The sequence below is a fragment of the Anguilla rostrata genome, chromosome 13 (genome assembly GCF_018555375.3).
Source record: "Anguilla rostrata isolate EN2019 chromosome 13, ASM1855537v3, whole genome shotgun sequence".
Classification (NCBI taxonomy): Eukaryota; Metazoa; Chordata; class Actinopteri; order Anguilliformes; family Anguillidae; genus Anguilla; species Anguilla rostrata.
The window spans coordinates 28,017,176-28,031,467 of NC_057945.1; the positions used below are offsets into that span (position 1 = coordinate 28,017,176).

Sequence of the window (14,292 nt, forward strand, 5' to 3'; positions counted from 1 at the left end):
ACGTTCTCAAAAAAAAAAAAAAAAAAAAAAAAAAAATTAGCAGACAGGCAATGACATACACCAAAGAGCCAGCCATTAGTATTGGATGTCCGCTGGTGCAATAGAAATAAACTTTATGTCAGGTTTTCAAAAGTTAATTAAAAGCTAGTATATATCACAAGTGAATAAAGATATGAAGAGGTCAGAAATACACATATACTCTTTTCCATAACAAACATTTTCTCATTCATCTTGGATGGCTTCAGCCAAATGGAACCCTTCAACTGGATGTTTAGCTCTTTGTAGCGCTATTACACAAAACGGTAAACATATGGCAAAAAACTGTAGGGATTTGTTTGAATTCATGTATAAATTTCAGAATAAAACATACATAGAGATAATCAGCAGTTAGGATTACAATGAAATCACTTATGAATTGAGGAATCATTTTTTCTAGTTTATGCAGTCTAGTGATCAGTCTGTCCTTCATTAGGCTCAATCTGACATCCATGAGAACATGTTGGCTCGCTGCACCAGACTCACTCTCCAAGACCTGCCCAGCCAACTGGAAATATCACAGGTTGTTATCATTCCAGAAAGAAGTCTACGACTGAGAACAACAAAGCTTTAATTTGAGACAGGATCTGACCACAGCTGGGCTTTGTTAAGGCCTGTTCACGCCACCTCGCCATCACCCCACACCCCCTCTGCCCTGGATAAAAACGTGCAGTGCTCCGAGACCCCGCCCCCCTCCTCACACCACACAAAACCCGTTTGGCTGTCACATCTGGGAGTCCCAAATCCTGAACATTTCTAAATCAGAAGTATAATATGCTCATCTACTAACACTGGGCAGGTCAGTTGCAGTGTTATCATGGGAAGCATCTGGATATAATGTTTAAAAGCTACACAAACATATGAGAACTGCTGTCATTTGATAAAGGGCATAATTGAGAAACAGCTTTTCAAAATTGGGCCACAGCATAAGTGACACCTGATAATGGACTATCCTCATGAAAATGAGATTTTCCATATCACAACAAGATGAAATGTCAATAGGAGACATGCAATGTATGAGTTGCACAACACACCAAGCCCCAGGTCTATATAATATTTAACAACAAACAAACCACACTTGTGGGGGGAAGAAATCTTAAGGTGCCACAAAGTTAGTGCTGTGTTCAGACTTTCTATGTGACCGTGTTGTGTGTGTCTGGGAAGGTCAACAACTGTGTGTGTTTACAGTACATGCTAAGCTTTGAAACTGTTTGGTGATGTGATGTTTGAGGTGGATCGTTGTTTGTTTTTGATGTATTTACACACTACACAGGGCATAGACAATATGAAGGACAGTCCAATATTGGTTTATTGTTTTTCCCCCATGAGAAGAAAGTCAAGATCATACAGACTACTGTGTGGATTTTCAAGTGCTACTACATAGAAGGGTACGCTGAATTGTGTTCAGTACACATTACTCATATTGCTACCATTCTCATAACTTTTGATTTTTCAAATGCCCTTCTGACGTCCTAAAAAGAAATGAGGATATTCTTTGTGCATTCAAAATGGTTTATACCAACTTGCCCACGGTCTGTAATCGGCATTCACAAATACAGTCTACTGTGTTACATTTGCATAGGCTGTCAATTGGATTCAGAGTTTACCTATCATGCCAGATTAGAGGTCACTGCCACTTACTTTGATCCCTCGTTCCACAGGAAGTAGCCAATGAAGTCTCCTGAAAAATGGAGTGAGAGAGACAGAGAGATATAATGGTTAACAGTGAAGTATGACAGTACCATTGTGAACTGTCTATGTAAGAATTACTTTTCCTGTTATGCTACTGAAAATACATACATGAGGACCATTTCAAAAATACGAATACGACTACCAAATTACGACTAATGTCCTTTTGGGAAACAGTACAACTCTGAATCTTTGGGAGAACAGTCTACAGTCTGGCAGCTAGATGTGTGTCCACCTGCCATGGCCTCAGGTTAGGACAGCTTCCAAAGCAACACAATTATTTCCACCTGGGTAGGGCAGGATATTTTCTGTTTTTCTTTTACTGAGCTTTTAATCCAGCCATTTCTTTATACTTTCTGCAAGGATTTTCCTGGTTATTACAGTATTGATATTTACATTGAGTAGGCCTATTTAAATTAGCATTGTTGCTATGATTAGTATTATCATTGAACTATACACTTCACATAGGTATGCTTGAATTTGATATTTGAGAGTGAAGAAAGAAGGAGTGGGAAGAAGAGCCATACAATGCCTATAAGAATAAGGGACCCACTCCCAAACCCACATGTGTGCAGTGGATTTTAAATGTGTACCTAGAACTCACGCTACAGGCATGGCAGAATGATCACTAGCCTTATCTGTAGACAAACAATCCTGCTGCTATTTTTGCAGTGGTCACTCTTTTCAAGGGCGAGTTCATTAAAGCATTAAGTAGGTTCAGTCAAGTTTCCCTTTCCCCCCTTTTGTTTAAAATATCTTTTGATGCATATACTTAGCATCTCAAATGAAATTCCCTTGATTAAACAAATAATGGCACATTCAGAAAACTGTAATTGAGTTCAAATTGATTCTGCTGCTGCTCTAATTGCATTTAAACACTGTTCTTTCCTAACCCTGGATTCAAAGCTCCTTAATTACTGGCCTCTGAAGACAAATCCCCCAGGTCTGAATGGGAAAATAAAAATAGTGTAAGTTTTACAGCACGTTGTAAAAATGACCTATAAACTTTTTTTTATTCAATACAAACTATGCCCCTTCAGGGTGGGTACAGAGAAAACCGAAATAGCCTGCACTGTGCCCTGTAACCCCCTCCCAAAAAAAATAATTAATAAATAATAAATGCCACAAGTTAACAGTAAATCCCAGCTGCAGAATTCTCTCCGTCCCCCCATCCTTTTCCCTCCTTTTTATAAACCAAGCGTATAAAATAAATAAATAAATAAACGAAAAACAGCAAAATGTGTTTCCTGAAAACCAGGAGAGGTGGAAAAAGCCCATCCTGCCTGTGGAAGCGCAGGCCCGTAGGACCGCCCGACGCTGGCCTTTCTTGCCGAGGCAGCAGAAGTTCCCTGAAAGGAAAGGGCCTGCCAACTCAAACAGGGCCTTTATTTCACGCCCCAGAGCAGAGAGCGCGCCCGCAGTGGGCTTCCTGAGGGCGGCGTGCAGCTGGACCGCTCCCGCCAAAGGTAGCGGGAATGTCAGCGCTACTGTAAACTCGCTCCGGGCTCCTATCAGCAGGACATCCCAAATGAAAGCCCCGCCGCCGCCTGTGCGTCTACCCCACCTAAACAGACAGCATTGTTTTGTTTTTTTTTCCCCCCTCTGTTCCATACCCCAAACTTCCCACCGGTCACAATGAGGGAGCTCTTAGAGGGCAGTCACTTTCTGTCAACGTGCTGGAAAAAATTAAAAATGCCACGAGATGGAGGAATGACATTCAGCTGGAGTTAAAAATACGAGCGGTCTGAAAGCGATTAGAGTCTTATTTTCTGTCAAGCGCCTGACACCAGAGGGGAAACCAGAACAATCGACTCTGCGGCTTTTTTTTTTTTCTTTTTTATTTTGCTGAATTTAGAAAAGCTAATTAGTTTTGCTCTCATAAATCCAACCTGAATATGACCAATTTAGAAAGCGTGAGTGTACGGGTGGCGGTAACAAAACACGTCGAATGAGGACAGCGAGCCTCGCGAGCCATCGCAGGCTCCCGCCCGCTCGACTTTACCTCGGCGTGTCTCAAGCCGCAGAGATCTAAGCCCTTCAATAAATGGACAATTTGCCATTGCCAAAAGTGGCTTTTTATGAAAGGATGTTGCATGCACAAAGTAACACTGAGCCCCCTGTGCAGGCTGATATCCGAGAGCTCAGCCTGAAGGCGAAAACCACCTGATTGACCGTCACACAAGCAAAAGATGAACCAAACTTCCACTGCAGCTGCAGAAATATAACCACCACCACCACCCTGTTCCTCTTTCAAGGGTAAAGAAATCAAGGTTTACCAGAATGGAAAACATCTTTTATGGTACTCTTACAGTATTTTCTTAAATTTTGCTTTAAATGTGCATACATAGATAGCTATCTACTGTATGTTATCTATTACAAATTTTTATAGAAGTGACATGATTTCATGTTTAATATGCCTAGTGTAAATTAATGACAAACGTGTGAAAATTGTCTTCAGGAATTTTGCCGCTATTCCCTGAACAAACAGTGGAGAGTCTTTCATCACTGTCGGCTAAAAGACTGATGGCCTGTCAGCGGCTTCCCCTCCTCCAGCACTGCTTTTTGGGTTGGGAAGTCGCTAAAAAAGGCTACAGACACACATTCCAGGCCTTCGCTTTTGCCGGGAGTAATTCTCAGAAGCCGGGTCGCTGCCAACGTCCTTGCAGCCAATGGCAAAGAGGCCAATAAGTTCACATTAACTGCAGAGTGTAACTGCGCTGAACATCTGCTCATGAATGAGAGCGTTGCCCACCAACTCAGCGAGTTGGGGGCGCTGATGAAAAATTCAACGTTCCCCGCGCTGGCACGCTTGTTTTGCTCTATTCTCCTGAGCCTCCAGAATTATATTAAGAGAATTTCAGCACGGCGCGGTGTATCTGAGAGAACAGCTGGTGTTGAAAAGGGATCTGCCTCTCTCTGAGAGCTCTGGGACCTCACACCGGATTGGCCTTCTCGTACACCATTTGTCCTTGAAGAAGAAAAAAAAATCCGCGCTAAACACTCAGGTAATAATAAGAGAGCCTCAGCTATACATTTAGCTGATTACACTATGAGCGTGAAGCTGGACCAAGAATAACCAATGAACACCTGAACCGATGAGAGTGTATAACGATGGTGGTGCTGATAAGAACTGCTGGGCAGAATCCAGAACCAACTGTCTTAGCTTCTTTTTGACAATTCATGTGGCTTACTCACAAACAAAGAACCGGAAACCGTCTTATTCTCTCCATTTCATGAGCACTGTTTTAGCCCAGCTGGAATGACACTGATTGGAACTGATATTATTCGTAGTTTAAATTGACCAGGCCTTACTGCTTTTGATTAGATTTGATTAGGTTTTATGAATCTAAAAATATGTGGAGATATCAAGTGCCATCAATGATAGGGATTAGAACAAATAATAATGCTTTGTTATAGGAAGCCTTTGAATTGGATCATGTGACTAACGGCACAGAAGCTTCCTCTTAACCAGTTAACACTGATACTTAATTCCACTTAATTCCAAGGCTGTGGAATGTGTACCTTTCATTGTTTAGACTAAACTTTCACATAGCATTACCTTTGAAAAGGAAACCTTCATTGAAGCATGAAACCCAATTTAGGAATTTTGATAATTTACATATTGTTATGAAAATAACTGTTCAGCCCAGAATTTGTTTGCGATTTGGTTGCACAGATTCAGTAGTAACATTCCAAACTTCACTACTTGTGTATTAAATCAATGACATATTTTCTACATAATACCAACTATATTATGTCAGTCAAACATAAAAGAGAGCACAATAATTTAAATTTATCATCATACACATTGCATCCAAAGATGTTTCAGTTGATCATGAAATTAAACAGATTTTTTTTTCCTTCCACCGACTGGAGCAACTGTCTTCACTTTTGTAAGGAAGTGGTAGTGTCCACCAAAAGCTAAAAATAAAAGATTACTTAACATTCAAATAATTTCACTTCTGTCTTTCATAAAAAGTAAGAACACAGCTGGCTATAAATTAGTAAACAACTTTTTGTTAAAAGTCAGAAAAGGGCAGCATGGACAGGACAGCCATTGAAAAATATTTTTTTCTTTCCATCTCAAAAGGCATTTGCTTATTTTGAACACTATATACCTTTTCCATTGGTTTTAACTGAACCCCCCCACCCACACACAAATTGTTTACTCATCAACACTGTGGCAGTACAAATTATCTACTTTATGAGAGAAATTCAGGACACTGAATTTCTGTCAAAAAAAAAAAAACCTCAATAATGTGTACAGTAACTGCTAAGTTATTAAAATAAAAATGAAACAAAAACATCCTTACGTTGTTGCTATACACCCTTTCAACAAACAAAAAATGCACTGCAAATATTACATTAAGGTTTTGGATGACTAAACTTTCCTTAACAAGAAACCAATGTTCTCCTTATCAAAGATATGTTTCATATTTTTAGCTGGTAAATTGAGTATCATGAAAGCCATATTGTAGCATACAATCTATTGAATAAGAGAAAAGTTATCAATTCCTGAACCAGAGGTATCTTTTGTCCAGACAGAATCACAAAAAGAAAAGAAATTTCACATTTCTGAGTAACAGAATTTGAGGGATTGTTTCTCTAGATGGCAGTGATGACAAAACTGGAGCTGAATAAATCTCAAAAGGAAAACGTGGTACTTTATTGCACAGAATAAAATGACACGAGGATTTCTAAAGGTACATATGTACTGCTGTAGTTTTAGAAGTGGTAAGAAAGCCAGAGAAAGACTGCCACACAACTATAGTACCTCTTTTCCATTCATAATGTCAAGTGATGAAGATTTTTCTAAAGGAGATTCAAATGGAATTCTTACTCTCTGGTTTTGCTTTTAGTAGGTCTGAAGCTAGTTTCTCCTAAAATCATTGCCTCTAGTTTGATTGTAAAATTCGGTCTGATAGGCAAAAGTGGAACACAAACTAGATGTTGATAAATCACTGTGCTTCATCTTTATGACAAGAACCCCCTTTTATCAAACTTACAACGTCACACAGAGACAGGAAATCACAAATAACCACTGACAAACAATTATAATTACAGCATTAGCAGGAACTAGTAGGAACAAAAGGAGCAGGGAAATGTAATGGGAATTTCAATCTTAGCTCACAGCACCCCATTACTGGCTAACAGTAATTAATAAAAAATAGTAATGTTGAACATAATTAACAAAATATGAATTACCTTCCCAAACTTAACAAATAGAAAAAAGTCACTTTATTTTTTAAATGATTCAATTATGGAAGCTACACAGAACTTGATTGTGAAGTGCAGAAATGTTCACTTCCAAAAGCATACCAGTGCTTAAGGCAGACTGATTATTAACACCACTGTGTTATTAAAAGTCAATATGTTACAAGTGTGTTGCTTTTATTAAAATGATGAAATCTAATATACAGTATTAGAATCTTTTTAATACAGCTGAGAATGTCAGCTGGTCCCCGTAAATATGACTGCTTGTGTCTTGCATATGCATTGTTGACACTTAATGCAATTTCAGCAGAAGATCCGAATGTGAGCACTATGGGTAATATAATGCTCTTAATGAGAATCCTTTCCAGTTCTAGACCTTGGCGAGATAGCCATAATGCACAGCTCCCCTTTTAATAAAATAATTGTTACAGTTATTAAAGATGAATCTCATCAGAGGCAAGATGACAAAATAATTCATTACTAAAACTGGGCTTTAAATAGCTGCAAATTAAATTTCCCCTGAAAATACGCTTCCAGATAAATTGGATCGTTATTTCATATAAATATTGGATTTAGTGTGCCCTTGAAAAAAATAAATAAAAAATAAAGAAAAATATAAAGAAAAACCATCCAAAAAAAAAAAAAAAAAAAGCCAAATCACCAAATCGCTACACTAGTCAAGGGCTTTCCTCTCCATGTAGTACGTCAAAAGATACAGCGAAAAAGTCTTTTTTTCATTTAAGTATCCCCACCATATCCCATATCCCATATCCCATGTTTACAGGATTGGGGAGTATTTATGCACACCCTGTATGCTGTATGTGCTGCATGTTGTGTGGGCCCATGGATGTACTGTACTTCCAGATTGTTAATAAAGGCTTATTTATGCATTCAGGAGACATAATTTACGTTGATGGCATGGAAAATTCCCAGCATGCCTTTTAACCTGTCGTTTTTCACTCTCTCCACGGCAGGATGTACAGAGGAAATGCTTTATTAAGGTCCTGAAGACATAAAGTGTGGGGTGACTTACTGGTGCATTACTGTCTAAAAGCCAAAGTTATTTAGACCAATAAAAACACTAATATATCGTTTGAGTGGAATTACATTGAAGTTATCTCTACCTTAATAACATCACCACAACCCTGATGTTGTTTAGATCAATAAACCCCATTACAAGTACAGACCTCAACAAAGATAACACTGTACTGTGACAATGAAGTAATGCACTGCTGAATTTCAGAGCAAAGGAGATTCAACTTCGGGGCGATTACACATCTGAAGTCTATAATTGTACATACAATTGCAATCTGTGGAAAGCATTGACTGGTAATACGTTAATGACTATTTTAAATGCAAAATGTAACTTGTGAAGATCTAGTCCACCCTGCCGCCCTTCCCGCTTTCCCCTCCAATCCCCTGCCCTCCCTTTCCAAACACCAGGATGATATCAGGGTGGACCCGAAGGTCCGGTCTTGTTCTGTCACGATCCTGGGTTTCCTGTCGGGAAAGGGAGCAGTCCACAGCACTTCTGGTCTCCCTCTCCCTCTCTGCCAGCCAGAATCACACAGAACTGGGTAATGTCCAGAAATACTCGCCTCGCTTTCTCATTTGTATTTGGATAATGCATGCTGATTATAATCTAAAATGTTCATTTTGTTTAGTGAAGCTTTGAGCAATTCACAGTTAGAATAAGAACATTTCACTCCCTTTTTAGGTATCCTGTCCTGCTGTAATAGCTGTACTAGTAGCAGCAGTAGTTTTGCTATAGTACTAGTACTACTACTACCACAAACAGCAAGGTGTTATAACAAGCAGCTACAGTAGTAATAATAGTACAAGTTATTGTTGTTGCCTTTAATTATGCTGAACTACATTAAAAACTGTCAAACTGTTTACATTCTCTCTGCATAGTTCAAGTGTAGATCTCAGAATTCATGAAATCTGCCTAAGTGCAAGAACTCCTCTCTAAACGCATTACAAACGCACTTTTAAAACAGCAAATGAAATGGTAACGCCAAAGGAAAAACAACAATGAAGGGCCATTAAGGATGTCGTTTGTCATTAATGTGAGCTAATGTGCTCTAAACACTGTGACATTCACTTCTGATGAAAAGCTGCTTGTTGATCAGGGGCGGGATGGTAAGAGGAGCAGACACAAAACAAATGACGTTTAAAAAAAAAAAATAGCTTTATTAAGTCCATGATATTTTCATTTCTCAGACTGTTCATAGACTGCATTTATAAACTAGGCTAGGTATATCTGTGATGGAACTCACAGCTTTCCCATGAGTGTGAATGGTGATTTTTAGCATAGGCTCTGCATCTCTCTCCTTTACGTGGGACCATTTCTGCCAGTGACCAGCAGGGGATGCACTAAATCATTCAGGTGTTGATCAATTCATAGGGACCAATATTCACATTCAGAAGTAGAACCACACCCACATTCACCGTAGCAACACTAAAAAAAAAGGGACACAGTGGGAATTGGGAAATAGACCACTCTCTCTGTACAGCTGTACTAAAAAACGTAATATAATATTCTACATTGTACAGTTTCACTAACTACCTGGGAAACTACTGAAGTCATGTCAAGAATGCAAGAATGATTACCCCTTTATGCTTCTCTCAAACTTCTACGAAATACATGCTTTGTCTTTTTAGCAGAAACCATGTGGAAATGCATGCAAATTGCTGATGACAGCAGTGTGCATGAACCCAATTTAGTGTGCACGTGTGCTTAGTGCAGTGACAAACCCATGAATATCTGCATAGACCCACAAGACTCCACAAACCACAGGAAGAACTGTTTTGATATGTGTCACAAAGTTTAGAAAAGGGAATTTTTCAGAAAGTTTTTTTCTTCTCTTTTTTTCTGTTTGTAATGCGCTTTCAGTGTTTTGGTTTGCTAGCACGCATTTATTTATTTTTTAATGCTGAAAAGCCAGCAGCCATGTCATGCAACTAAGTGTCAACTCAATCCAATAAATTGTGATTATTCTACCTTCTGAGGCCCACATTTTCTGTGTTCTAGAACCTTCCTTACCTTAAAGGATGAGAAGTATAAATGAATAACTCTAAATACTTTTTTTCTTACATTTTAGAATGCAAGAACAACTGAACAAAACAGCAAAAGATACAAAAAAATAATTATTTTGTCAAATTATGCCAGCCCCCTCCACCACCCAAATTCCTGTTCTATGTCTCTAGCTCTCCCATCTTGTCACCACACACCCCCTCACCTCACCTTTTATCTCCACTGTTCAGTTGCTCAGTGTGACCCACAATGCCACAAAAACATTCTCTCACAATGGAAAGTAAGCAGTCAACAGGAGAGTTGCTTAGCGATGTGAATCCATGGAGATTCATTTCAGTGTTTATTGGCACTACCATTCGTTTGTAACACTGTTTTTTTTTTCTTGCGCATGCTAAAAATACCAATAATGGAAAATATGATGCTTTGCCCACCATAATAAAAGCATTGAAAATAATAGGCACCTTTTTAGTATCCTGAGCATATTATTTATCAAATACCAGGGTTACAAATTACAACCTAACAACTTCCTCATCTTAATAGCCTGCTGTAGCATTTAGAAAACAGTTAGAAAAATTCCATATTTCAGATAATGTTTCGATTACAGTTAATGTCTTCACATGAAACTATAAACCCTGGTTATAACTATCAGCAAAGCCTGCAATCGGCCTAGGATATTAAGTTGGTCTTCATATAACTTATTTTTAATGATCATGTATATATGATATGTTTATGATGTATGGATATCATATATACTGTATATACCCAACAATGTAAAGTACTATCACTTCTCGGTCTTGAAGCTCCTCAATTTTTCATATTTGTAAGGGACATCACGACCAGATATGAAATTCCATATCTAAATTCAGACACCCATTCTCTATTCACCACACACACACACACAATAATTTACATCTACAAATATAAAATGGGCAAAAAAATACTCTACTTGCAGTTGGCCAGTAGGAAATTAAATTAAATACATTGTGGTTGACTAAGCCTTGCATGCATTACTGTAGGTGAACCGCATTTATGGCAGATAACTCAGACTTGATGGGACGCAACTGTTAGCGATGCAGAAGGCTGGGGCGCATTACAGATAGCGTAATCGCCATCAGCGTACAGGCTCCAGATAAGGCCAGCTCTTCCTCTGCGAGACAGACCATCAGGAACTTGAGTGGGACCCAAGTACAAAAGGAGTATATGGAGGTGATGACGGAGAATAATACCTCCGCAGAAATGATCATCTTTGACAGTATTACATTACCGGACAATAAATAAACGGGCTAAAAAAGGAAGACGGAGAGGAAGAGAAGCGAGAGAGAGAAAAGAAATCTGCCGCCAGCTCTAAAAGTGAAAGCATAAATAAAGTGTGGCACATCTTTTACCTTCCTCAATTACCCAGCTTTTGACATGCAAGCTGAGCGCAGTGTAATTAACATCTCGGGAGATAATGGGGTCAGTACTCACTGATCAATCTCACACATATATTATCTGCCTTTTACCAAACTATGCTCACGTCGTTTGAGATGAAAAACACAGCGAAGACAGTTGCCTTTTAATAATAAGCCTTAGTTGCGGTTTATGAGCTCTGAGATCAGGTCTTTCTTCCCAAATGTGAATTTAATGTTGTTCTTAGAAGCCCGGATCGTAAACATACAAGCGATTGTGTGCTTTTGAATCTCACATCTGCTTCAATATTTATGGTTATTAAAAAACACAAGCCTAATCACCATTAAAGACATTATGCTTCCATACATAATTAAAACATCATAGTGAAGTTTTCTCTTTAGTCAGTATTAGTATCAGTTGCAGAAGCAGTATTTTAGTGTGAAGTTACTAATAGTATTAGCTGTAAAAGCAGTATGTATTTACAAATTGATCCATTTATTTAAGCAATAGGGTGGCTGTGCTCTCATTAGGTAAGTTTTAATTTACAATACCAGCCTGGACAAGCAGCAACTATGATTAAGAGGACCCTACCAGTTGTTTGTCTGCAGATCAAACACAAATGTAAAGAAAGCCAGGAAGAGAAAAAGAAGAAAAAAAAACATCTAAGCCATTAGGAAAAAACACTGCCTTTTAATCAGCTAGTGGTATGTGCAATCACCTTTTTTCCAGACAGGTCTTGGAGACCTCCCATCTCTAGTCAGATGTGTAGAAACAGGTCCCGCCCACTGGAGACCAGGTAACACCTGGTGTTCGCCAACAGAGCGCCGAGCTGAAGCGAAAACTCTCACCACCGGTGGAGTCATACCTTCACTCCCCTCATTCTGCGGGGCAAGTCACAACCCAGTCCTGCGGGGCCGCACTGACAGCTGCTGATTCATCCCCATGTCTGCGCTGACAGGGTGAGATACTGTACACTTCTGATCCCGTCACGGAGATGTACGCAACACCCGTTCAGGACAAGACACCGCTCACGTACCCGGCGTTTCCACACTGTGAAACTCAGGAGAAACGGCCATTGATCTGGTTACTTGTGCAAGAACGCAGCTGGTTCAGTTGGCCTCCAGCCACACCACCCGCCAAGATTCAACAATCAAATGGCTGATGATGAAAAGGGTGGGGCTCTGTTAGCATTGATTGAAAACTGGCATGATTGTATTTTAACACCACTCAACTGCACCAGGTATGGATACGTAGCATGAATAGCAATGTAGAGACTCCAAATGGAAATCTTCCACATCAATGAGTTTTTGACATTCATTTATGGTTTAGTACTGTTCTGTGCTGTTTAGAATCTATTATGCACATGATCACTAAAGTAATTCACAGGACCTTACAACAATCTCAGCGCCTCACAGTGCACCTACTGTAGCAATTGCTAATTGATCTTTTCATCTCGCCAAACAGGTAAAAGGCATTTCATTTCTCTTTCAGTCAATATTGCCACCCTTACTCGCTTTACTAGGTTTGCTCATTATCCTAATATTTTTTTTCCAGAAAAACATGCTTCCTCCTGTACCTGTGAACAGATATATTGTTTCCCATAATCCCCTGCTGAGCTCTAGCTACATGCTGTGAGGATAATTAAGGTGGAGCGTTCAATTTCGTGCATGGGGAACTACAGGGCTATTGTATTCATTGCTTGTATTCAAAGCAAATAACGTTTTCCCAGAGATGTTTGCCTAAACAAGCTAAAATATTACCTGCGAATATGGACGAATGAACAGATTGTGAAAAGAAAATAATCACTGCTAAATCTCTGTCTCCTCTTCTCAATGTTCATGGATAACCCGCCATGCCTCAGCTGATACTATACACACAATCTCCGCCTTAAAAAAAGAAAATTCTTAGAACAGTCTCTGGCGCTACAGCATTGATGAGACAAAATGAAGTATCTCAGATCATCTGTAAAAACAAATGCATCGAACACAAGCAATTGAAAGACCCACACTCCGACACATGTCCAATTCGTGGGATGTGAGTACTTCCCACACCACAACAAGTAACACCTGCCGTCTTCGCCGAGACTTTGGGTCACTGGTACACAGTTCAGGTTTCACATATGACAAATATATGGAATTGAGTTAATGACTCCCTCATGCAAATTATAAAGGGACAAGTGGAAGCATGGCCACTGTTCACTGGCTTAGTGCTCTCAAAGAATGAGTGCTCAACCATCTACGCTTCGTCTGAGGTCATCTTTTGGCCATTCCCAGACAGGTGCAACACAATTTTCATAGCCATGGAGGAAGCCTCTCATGCTGAATGCTGAGAAAAACGGGAGGTCAGACCTCGGCACTCTCATCACGTCCTTCCTCCAGAGAGGGGACAGACAGGCACAAATGTGCAACGGTTCGGCTCAGCCTTGGCTAGTGTCACAGAACATGTGCAGGAGTCTACATGTACTGGTTAAGTCACATGGGACGAAGCTCTTACTGACTTCCATAAAGCAACACGACGGCACACAAACACAACCTTGTCAGTTACAAATTATAATGCATGTGCAAATTGCATTCACGCATACGCAACTTTCCATGCTTGCCGGCAAAATCTCTGATCATACCACAGATTTCCACAGAGAAGCTAAAAAGCAATGGGGGGCACACAGGAAACATTTTGGATTGTACAGTGAATTTTCCTTGAGGATGTGGCTATATTTGAGCAAGTTCCAATCTGAGATTGTGAACTTATACCCCTTCATGTGAAATTACTAAAAGTGACCAGCTGGGGCTTTAAAACCATTTTAATAATTCAGCGCCATAGTCTCACTCCATGTATATCCACCTTCACCTAGAACATAAAGTACAGAAATAAGGTCAGAGCAATCAACTATATCACTAGCCCATGAAGAAAAAGTAGATAGTGTCTTA

The 14,292-nt window shown here is 39.5% G+C and overlaps 1 protein-coding gene across 9 annotated transcripts in view; it reads right to left on the minus strand.

Annotated features, from left to right (window-relative positions):
- The window catches only part of foxp1b (forkhead box P1b), a 175,593-nt gene that overhangs the window by 121,345 nt on the left and 39,956 nt on the right, over window positions 1–14,292 (minus strand). For all 9 annotated transcript variants that reach the window (XR_010324918.1, XM_064305238.1, XM_064305228.1 and 6 more), the window contains one exon: window positions 1,678–1,717. The gene's annotated coding sequence lies outside the window, so the exon portion shown is untranslated. The remainder of the gene's footprint in view (window positions 1–1,677; window positions 1,718–14,292) is intronic.